Source organism: Pipistrellus hanaki (genome assembly GCF_964339955.1).
Source record: "Pipistrellus hanaki genome assembly, chromosome: 10".
Lineage (NCBI taxonomy): Eukaryota > Metazoa > Chordata > Mammalia > Chiroptera > Vespertilionidae > Pipistrellus > Pipistrellus hanaki.
Window position 1 is genome coordinate 69,435,496 of NC_140512.1, and position 8,173 is coordinate 69,443,668.

General features: G+C 56.6%; 1 pseudogene across 1 annotated transcript; it reads right to left on the reverse strand.

Annotated features, from left to right (window-relative positions):
• Positions 1-1,370: 1,370 nt before the first annotated feature.
• LOC311628873 (small ribosomal subunit protein uS5-like) lies at positions 1,371-3,786 on the reverse strand (annotated as a pseudogene). Its single transcript has 2 exons — positions 3,694-3,786; positions 1,371-2,298 (listed from the first exon to the last, which is right to left on the reverse strand). The product of its transcript is annotated as a small ribosomal subunit protein uS5-like (transcript).
• Between the last annotated feature and the right edge of the window lie 4,387 nt (positions 3,787-8,173).

The window sequence follows — 8,173 nt, forward strand, 5'->3', positions numbered from 1 at the left end:
GTGATGCTGGCTCTCCTTCTCTGTCAGGGTCCTGGTCTGATTCCTTATTATTATTATTATTATTATTATTATTATTATTATTTCTTCTCCTTCTTCTTCTTCTTCTTCTTCTTCTTCTTCTTCTTCTTCTTCTTCTTCTTCTTCTTCTTCTTCTTCTTCTTCCTCCTTCCTCCTTCTCCTTCTCCTTCTCCTTCTCCTTCTCCTTCTCCTTCTCCTTCTCCTTCTCCTTCTCCTTCTCCTTCTCCTTCTCCTTCTCCTTCTCCTTCTCCTTCTCCTTCTCCTTCTCCTTCTCCTTCTTCTTCTTCTTCTTCGTCGTCGTCTTCGTCGTCGTTGTCTTCGTCGTCGTCGTCTTCTTCTAATACTACTACTACTACTACTACAGGCCTGGTACACAAAACTGGTGCATGGGTAGAGTCCCTAGACCTGGCCAGCAATCAGGGCCAATCTGTGGGGCAACCAGCAGAGCAATCGGGACCCCTGCTCACTTCCAGCTGCCCCCAAAATCAGGGCCACTGCCTTGGCCTGGCACTGCCAGCTCACCTGCTCCACCATCCTGCTGTGGTCCGTTCTCGACCTGGCCCATCAGGGCCAGCTGTGCCTCCGCTGCCAGCATCAGGTCCTTGATGCCCACCATGTTCTGCACCGCCCCCTGGTGGTCAGTGCACGTCTAACTCCCAGTAGGTCAACTTGCATATTAGCCTTTTATTATGTAGGAAGGAGGGGGATTGGGTCTGATTCCTTCTTAACTACAGAGCTTCCATCTGCTGGGAAGGGGACGCAGACAAGCTTCGTCCTGCATTCAGATTCCCGCCTTTCTGAGGCAGGAGACCTCCCGAGCCCCGTGCCTGCCGCTGGGCAGTGGGTTCATGGTTTCAGGCAACTCCACGAACTCGCGTGCAAGTCATCACCCGAAGCTACCCCCTTCCACACTTGTCACCAGCATCCCGCCTGCGGCAGGTCCTGGGGAGTGAAAGCAGGTCTCTGTATGCACTGCCTGATGGGAAAGTGACAATTTACAAAGCTGGTGGAAACTTTCTATATATGTTATTCCCCTAAAAACAGAAATTCCTGTGCTATATAGTATTATTTCACTATATTCAAGTAACAACTATAAGGCAGGCACTGTGCTCAACACTTTTAACTTTATTAAAAAAATTTTCTAAAACACACATATATATATATTTTATTGATTTCAGAGAGGAAGAGAGAGGGAGAGAGAGAGAGAATCATTGATTGGCTGCTTTCTGCATGCCCCCTACTGGGGATCAAGCCTGCACCCAGGGCATGTGCCCTTGGCTGGAATGGAACCCGGATCCTCTCAGTACACAGGCCAAGGCTCTATCCACTGAGCCAAACCGACTAGGGCTAACTTTTTGTTGTTGTTGCAGGCTTAAATCATCACTTTATTTTTCTTGTATAAAATTATGTGGTGGCCACAGCTGGAGCTGGGTCCTCTGCACAGAAACTCTGGTGTGGGTCTGTACAAGAGGCCAGTGATTCCTGATGGGGAGACTGGTGAACACAGTCTCTTTCCGGAGACCCGGGTGGGAGAGCTGTAGGTCTCAGAGATGGCATCAAAGGTGGCCGTGGCGAAGTTGCACAGGGTGCCCGACAGCCCTGGCCAAGGCATAGCAGTCAATACCAGCCATCATCAGCAACTTCTTAGACACAGGGGCCGAGACAATGCCGCACCCCTGGGGGCAGGGATGAGGCACCAGGACAGAGCCACAGCGGCCCGTCACCTTGCGAGGAGCCGTGTGGGGCTTGCCGATCTCGTTTCCTCGCAGCCTCTCCGCACAGGCACAATAGAGAGCTGGGCTGGGATGATGGCTCCACGGATGGCAGTGGCTTCTTCCTTTGAGCACTTAACACCCAGACCAGCATGTCCTTTATAGTCCCCAATGGCGACCAATGCCTTGAACCGGTCCTCTGGCCGGCATGGGTCTGCTTTTGCACAGGCGTGATCTTGAACTCCTCATCCCTGAGGGATGCACCCAAGGAAAAGTGAGCGATCTCTGATTCCTTGAAGGGCAGGGAGGATAGATAGATTTCCTCTAGGATTTGATCTTCATGTCCTTGACCAGGTGGCCCCGCGAGGTGACAGGGATCCACTCCTGTCTCCACCTCGGCCCCTGCCCTGACCCGGCCTCGACCCCGGCCCCGGATGCCGCTGCCAATCCTCCACGGAAGCCGCTGGGACCTCCTATTCCGGGGCCCCCAGGGCCTCCCCCCACCCCCCGCAGCACCGGTGTCATCCACAATTTGGTGTTTGGTCGGAAAAGAAGAACCGGTGAGTAGCTCTCAGGTGCGCCATGATCCCCGTGGACATGAGGCCTTTGCCAAATGACAGGGGATCTGGCGAGAGCGGAGCAGGCCCACACCGCTGTGCCTGCGCCTCGGAAAGCTCTGGTCCTTGTTTCTCTGCAGTCCCACGGGGCTTTCCTACAGAGAGATCTCGAGCAAAGGCCTGGCAGGAGTGCCTTTCCCTGAGCAATGAGATGAGGAATGCGGAGCCACCCCAGGGCACGTCTCTGAGGACCAACAGTGAGAGGATGCACATCTGCTGTCCTCCGTAGCTCAGAGCTGCTGCAGGCGGGCATCTCTGTGAGAGCAGAGTCTCACCCAGCACAGTGAGGCGTGCTGGTCGGAGTGCGTGTGTGCGCCTGCGTGTGCGTGTGCTTGGCGGGGAGTGTGTGGGGGTGCTAGGCGGGACCATCGGGGAGCCTGATGCAGCAGCATCTGTTTCCACTCACTCCAGAAGACTCCCAGCTGCCCGCAAAACGATGCATTTGCTGGCTTCCCGCGGGGATTCTGGAGGCACGCTGGATCGTTCAGGGTTGTCACTCCCACAAAGGGCATGTTACGGGCGGTCAGCGCCCTTCCGAAGGGAAGCCAGGCCCGCTGAGGCCCTCTCTACACCTGCCTGTTTTGTTGGGAACAGAACAGGGGAGCTAGCGGGTCAGTCAGGACCTTTGGTTGTGGTGAAAGAAACTGGAGAGTTGAACAAGAAAAGGGCGGTCAGCCCTGGCCAGGGAGCTCAGCTGGTAGAGCATCTGTCTGATAGGCCAAGGTGGCTTGCTGGAACCCAGGTCAGGGAACTTACAAGAATCAACCAATGAATCCTTAAATAAGTGAAACAACAAATCAGTGTTTCTCTCTCTCCCCTCCCTTCTCTCTGAAGTCAATTTAAAAAAGGGGGGAGGGCATTCAGCCCTGGCCATTGCTGCTCCGATGGTTGGGCTTTGTTTCTCGCATCTAAAAGTTGTCAGTTCGATTCCCAGTCAGAGCACTGGCTCAGGTTGTGATTCAGTCTTTGGTAGGGGGCATGCAGGAGGCAGCCGATCAAAGTTTCCCCTCTCACATCCATGTTTCTCTCCCTTCCTCTCTCACTAAAAATCAATGAAAAAGAAAAGGGGACTCATTGGGAGGAAACCATGGAAGGAAGACATGCACATCCAGGTTTAAAGAAAAGTAAGAACGAGGGGAAGGCCAGGGTCTCAGCAGCCGGAGCTGGGGAATCTGTCTCCAGGATGCAGTGGGCTGACCGGGCTCCAGCCGCCCTCTCGGTGTGCTTTGGCACCAGCTTAACTTCCAAGGACAGAGTTTCATTGCTCCACCTGAGTGTAATGGGCTGGGAGCAGGACCTGTCCCTGGTTCACCACAGCCACAGCCGTCCTGGTGGATGCCGCTCACTGCCAGCCACCGTGTGGCGTCCCAGCGCCAGCACACAGCCGCCTTCTTCCTGCGGATGCAGTGCCAGCTGCACCCTGCTCTCCGGCGAGCCATTCACGCACCGCTCCACTCCCAAAGGCCGCTCCCAAAGCAAGGGCCTCTGGGTAGACAAATGCAGCCCCACTCCTAGGTACCCGCTGTGCGACCACAGCAAATCCCTTCATCGTTTTTTAAAATATGTTTTTTTAAAATTTATTTTAATATTTTTATTGATTTCAGAGAGGAAGGGAGTGGGAGAGGTAGAAGCATCAATGATGAACCCTAACCAGTTTGACTCAGTGGATAGAATATCAGTCTACGGACTCAAAGGTCCTAGGTTCGATTCCAGTCAAGGGCATGTACCTTGGTTGTGGGCACATCCCCAGGAGGGCGTGTGCAGGAGGCAGCTGATGGATGTATCTCTCTCACTGATGTTTCTAACTCTCCCTCTCCCTTCCTCTCTGTGGAAAAAATCAATAAAATATATTTTAAAAAGAGAAAGAAACATCAATGGTGAGAGAGAATCATTGATGGGCTGCCTCCTGCACGCCCCTCACTGGGGATCGAGCTTGTAACCCGGCATGTGCCCTGGACTGGAATCAAATCCGAGACCCTTCAGCGGGCAGGCCAACACTGTCCGCGAAGCCACCCCAGCCAGGTGTGAGTGCCTTCGCCCTGCAGGCCTCAGCATCCGACGGGTCACGAGGAGAGCAGCCCTGCCTGCCCTCCGGACTGGGTGTGCTGCCTGGGCAGCGGGCCCTGCCCTCTAACCAGCAGCCAGGCCCCGCGGTGGCTTCCGACGGGCATGTGGCCTTCGCTCTGGAACCTTTCCCGTCTTTCTCCCACAAGGAGCCACATGGGAGGGGGCGTTTGAGGTTTCCAATAACCTTCTAAGTCTATTTGTTCACCTGTCGCCCACCTCATCACCTGTAAAAACGGCTTCCGCCGTCTTTTGGGCACAGTCGCTGTTCAGTAAATGCTGGTGGAGCAGCTGAGCTGTTAGCATGACTGACAGCCACGTCTGACCGGCCCAGCTTTACAGGCCAATTAGGTTTGCTTGGGATTAGCTACATGTTCCTGTGTAAACAGGGACGTTAGACTCCTCTCCCCGGCAGGACGTTTTCCTTGGCACAGCGCCGCTGGCCTCGCCACGCGGGACGTGATCCAGCCGGGTCCCCGCCGGGCTGTCTCTGCGCGGGGGATGCCCGGGAGAGTCAGCCGGGCTCCTGGCCCGGGTCCCAGGAATCGCTGTCCTCCCGGGAAGTGGCTTCTTTTTATCTGTGGGCCCGGCATCTGGACCGATCCTGCCTCCCTGCTGCTGTGGCAGCCGGAGTCCCACCCAGCAGACTCAGGCCTCCTGCTGCCGATGGCACTGGGGATGCTACCCTTACCCGTCTCTCCTCATTTCTCCTACCCTTCCCAAAGATTTCTTCCGTACCGTTCTCTCTTGTTTTTGAGTGGGATGGATGCCTCCTGCCTGGGCACCAGCCCTCCGTGAGGCATGAGGTGGCTCTGGAGCGCGGCTTCTCTTCCTGGAGGCGGTGCTGTCTCTGGCGGCTCCCCCTCCGCCCGCCTCAGGACCGATTCCCGCCAACAGCCCGCCTCGCGGCCGGTGGTGCCGTCCCGGTTGTGGTTCGGGACTCCCGGGGCCAGTTGTGAGGTGGACATGCTACCCAGACCCTTGTGCCCGGGACCCAGGGACAGCCTCCCCAGCTCCTCCGGGGAAGGGCCCAGGAGACGCCATCTCAGCCCCCAGTCGCGGGAGCTGGGGACGGCAGGGTGTGAGCAGGAGGGTGCTGTCCGGCTGGCCGGTGTTCCTGCCTGTCTCCTAACTGATCCACCAAACGGACCCCACAGAGCCTCCGCCCCTCCCCAGTGCACAGGGACCCCTTCTGCTCTCCACCGGGGTGTTCAGGCCTGGGGGCCCGGGCAGGCACAGGCCAGGGACAGGGGTGTCATCTCTGGCCGCTCAGCCTGCTCCCCACACCCGGAGCGAGGGCTGTCTCAGCTCAGAGAGGCCTCCTCCAAACCCGCGGCCCCTCCCGCCCCCCCTGGCAGAGCCCACACCAGGAGCCCCTCCTCAGGACGACTTCAGTGCCAAACTGGGGCTCCGCTGCAGGCCCAGTGCTCATCTCACAGGCCCAGGCCTCACACTCCACCATGCAAGTCCCCCCACCGTGCCCCAGGCTGCCCCACGTGTGTATGGCTGAGCAGGTCAGGGGTCAGGGGTCAGGGCTCTGTGAGCCCCTGCAGAGGGGTTGGTAAGAGGTGACAGATCTGCAGGGAAGGGAGGCACGGGCAGGGGAGACCTCAGAGTCCTCTGGGCTCAGAGGGTCTCCATGCCCAATGGCCTCCCTCAGCCCCTCAGCCCAGCCGCCGGGCCCTGGGTTCTGTTTGCTGCAGTGAAACGCACACAACAGCTTCGCTGCCAGCCCGCTCACATGTTGCACCCGTTCCACCGTCCCCCCAGAACAGGGTCAGCAAACTGCAGCTCGCGAGCCACATGCAGCTCTTTGGCCCCTTGAGTGTGGCTCTTCTACAAAGCACCACGGCCTGGGCGAGTCTACGTTGAAGAAGTGGCGTTAGAAGAAGTTTAAGTTTAAAGAATTTGGCTCTCCGAAGCAATTTCAGTCGTTGCCCTGTTGGCATTTGGCTCTGCTGACTATGAGTTTGCCGACCACAGTCCCAGAACATTCCCATCTTCCCAAAACGAAACTCCGGAGCTACACTTTTAAAACGTGTTATTCGAGTGTTCGGGAGAGGGATAGAGAGACAGAAACATCAGTGAGAGACAAACATCGGTTGGCTGCCTCCTGCACCGTCCCCCTTCCCCCGCCCCCCCCAGTGGGGATAGAGCCTGCAAACCGGAGGAGCTAAATGTTTAAAACTCTCTTATTCATCACGTTTTCATTGAAAATCCATGTGGTTTCCTGAGGGAACACAGATATGGGGGGTGTTTGAGGGCCATCACTTGGAGGGGCGAAGGTGGAGACAGGAGGCCTTCGCAGAAAACATGGGGAGCCCCGGGGCTGGGGGCCGGCTGGGCCCCTGGAGTGGGGGCGGGGCGGTGGACAGCAGGCTCCTGGGCCCCTGGGGGCCTCCGGGAGGCTTTTCCTGAGCTCAGGCTGACGAACAGCGCACACGGGCCCTGGTCAGCAGCGGGCAGGGGACCAGGCTGAGGACACGAGGGCTGGCGCCCTGGGAGCCAGCGCCCAAACCACAGAGCGGAGACAAGTATGTGAGGCGTGTGGCTCCTCCGGCCGGGCCCCGGGTCCCCGACCCCCGGACGGACTTCAGACAAACTACAGGCTGCCCGCAAGCATGCCGGTGGGGAACTTGTTTTCCGTCCTTCAGACAAAAGCAGATTTGCTGACGATTAGGGATCAGGGGCTGGGCTGAGGGGAGGTCACCCTGAGCACCAGCCGGGGGGGGGGGGGGGGGGCATTACGTCGTGAACGAGGTGCGGCTCCTGCTCAGCCTGGAGGGAGGACAGCTCAGGGGAACCTCTGGAATGCTCGGAAGGGCTGCAGCCCGGGCTGCTGGGGAGCTGGCCAGTGGGAAAGCTCCCCTCATCCGCAGTTTCCATTTAGTCCCCTAAGAGAAGGTGCTGTTGATATCCCCACTGTACAGCGGGGGAAACTGAGGCACGGATCAGTGTGTCCGAGGAGGAGTCCCCAGACCCGGCGCTTGCTCTTAACCTTGCTCAGCTTTCATGTGATCTTCCAGGGCATTGGGGACCACGAGCGTGTCACTTACACCCACTAACCACTCCCCCCCGGGCACCCTCTCCTGGTGACTGGTTCGGCTTTTACAGCTACGTACAGCTGGAACAACGTATGACTGCAGTCATGTCACAGAGCAGGAAATGGCTGGAGAACTCCTAACCCTCAGAACCTCAAGATGGACTGTGCTTGGCGAGAGGACCTTCACAGAGGTGACGAAGCTAAATGGGGTGGTCAGTACAGACTGACCCAATGTGACGGGTGCCCTAAGAGATCAGGACACAGATGCAGAGAGAAGGGCGCAGAGAGAAGACAGCTCTCTCTAAACCAGAGAGAGGCACTAAAGGAGAAACCAAGCCTGCTGACCTGATCTTGGACTTCTGGCCTCCAGAACTGTGAGAAAATTAATGTCTGTTCTCTCAACTCCCAGGGGTGGTATTTGTTACAGCAGCCCACGCTGACTAATACACTTCACTCCCAGTTCCCCCATGAGTGAGTGGAGAAGCTATGTCTTTTCCACTCGTTCTGTAGCAGTTCTAACCTATTTACTGTTACTTTCTCTGAATTACTTGTGGTTTCTTTCAGTGTCCTATAAATGTCATTCTTCTCTAAAGAATGGGACATTTCTACATGTACAAACAACTTCCTTCACTCTTATCCGACACTGAGAAACTGTAAAATTGTCTCTCAACTATGTTTTACACTTTAATTCTACTTTGGAGTGAAGTCTAGGTGTTTCC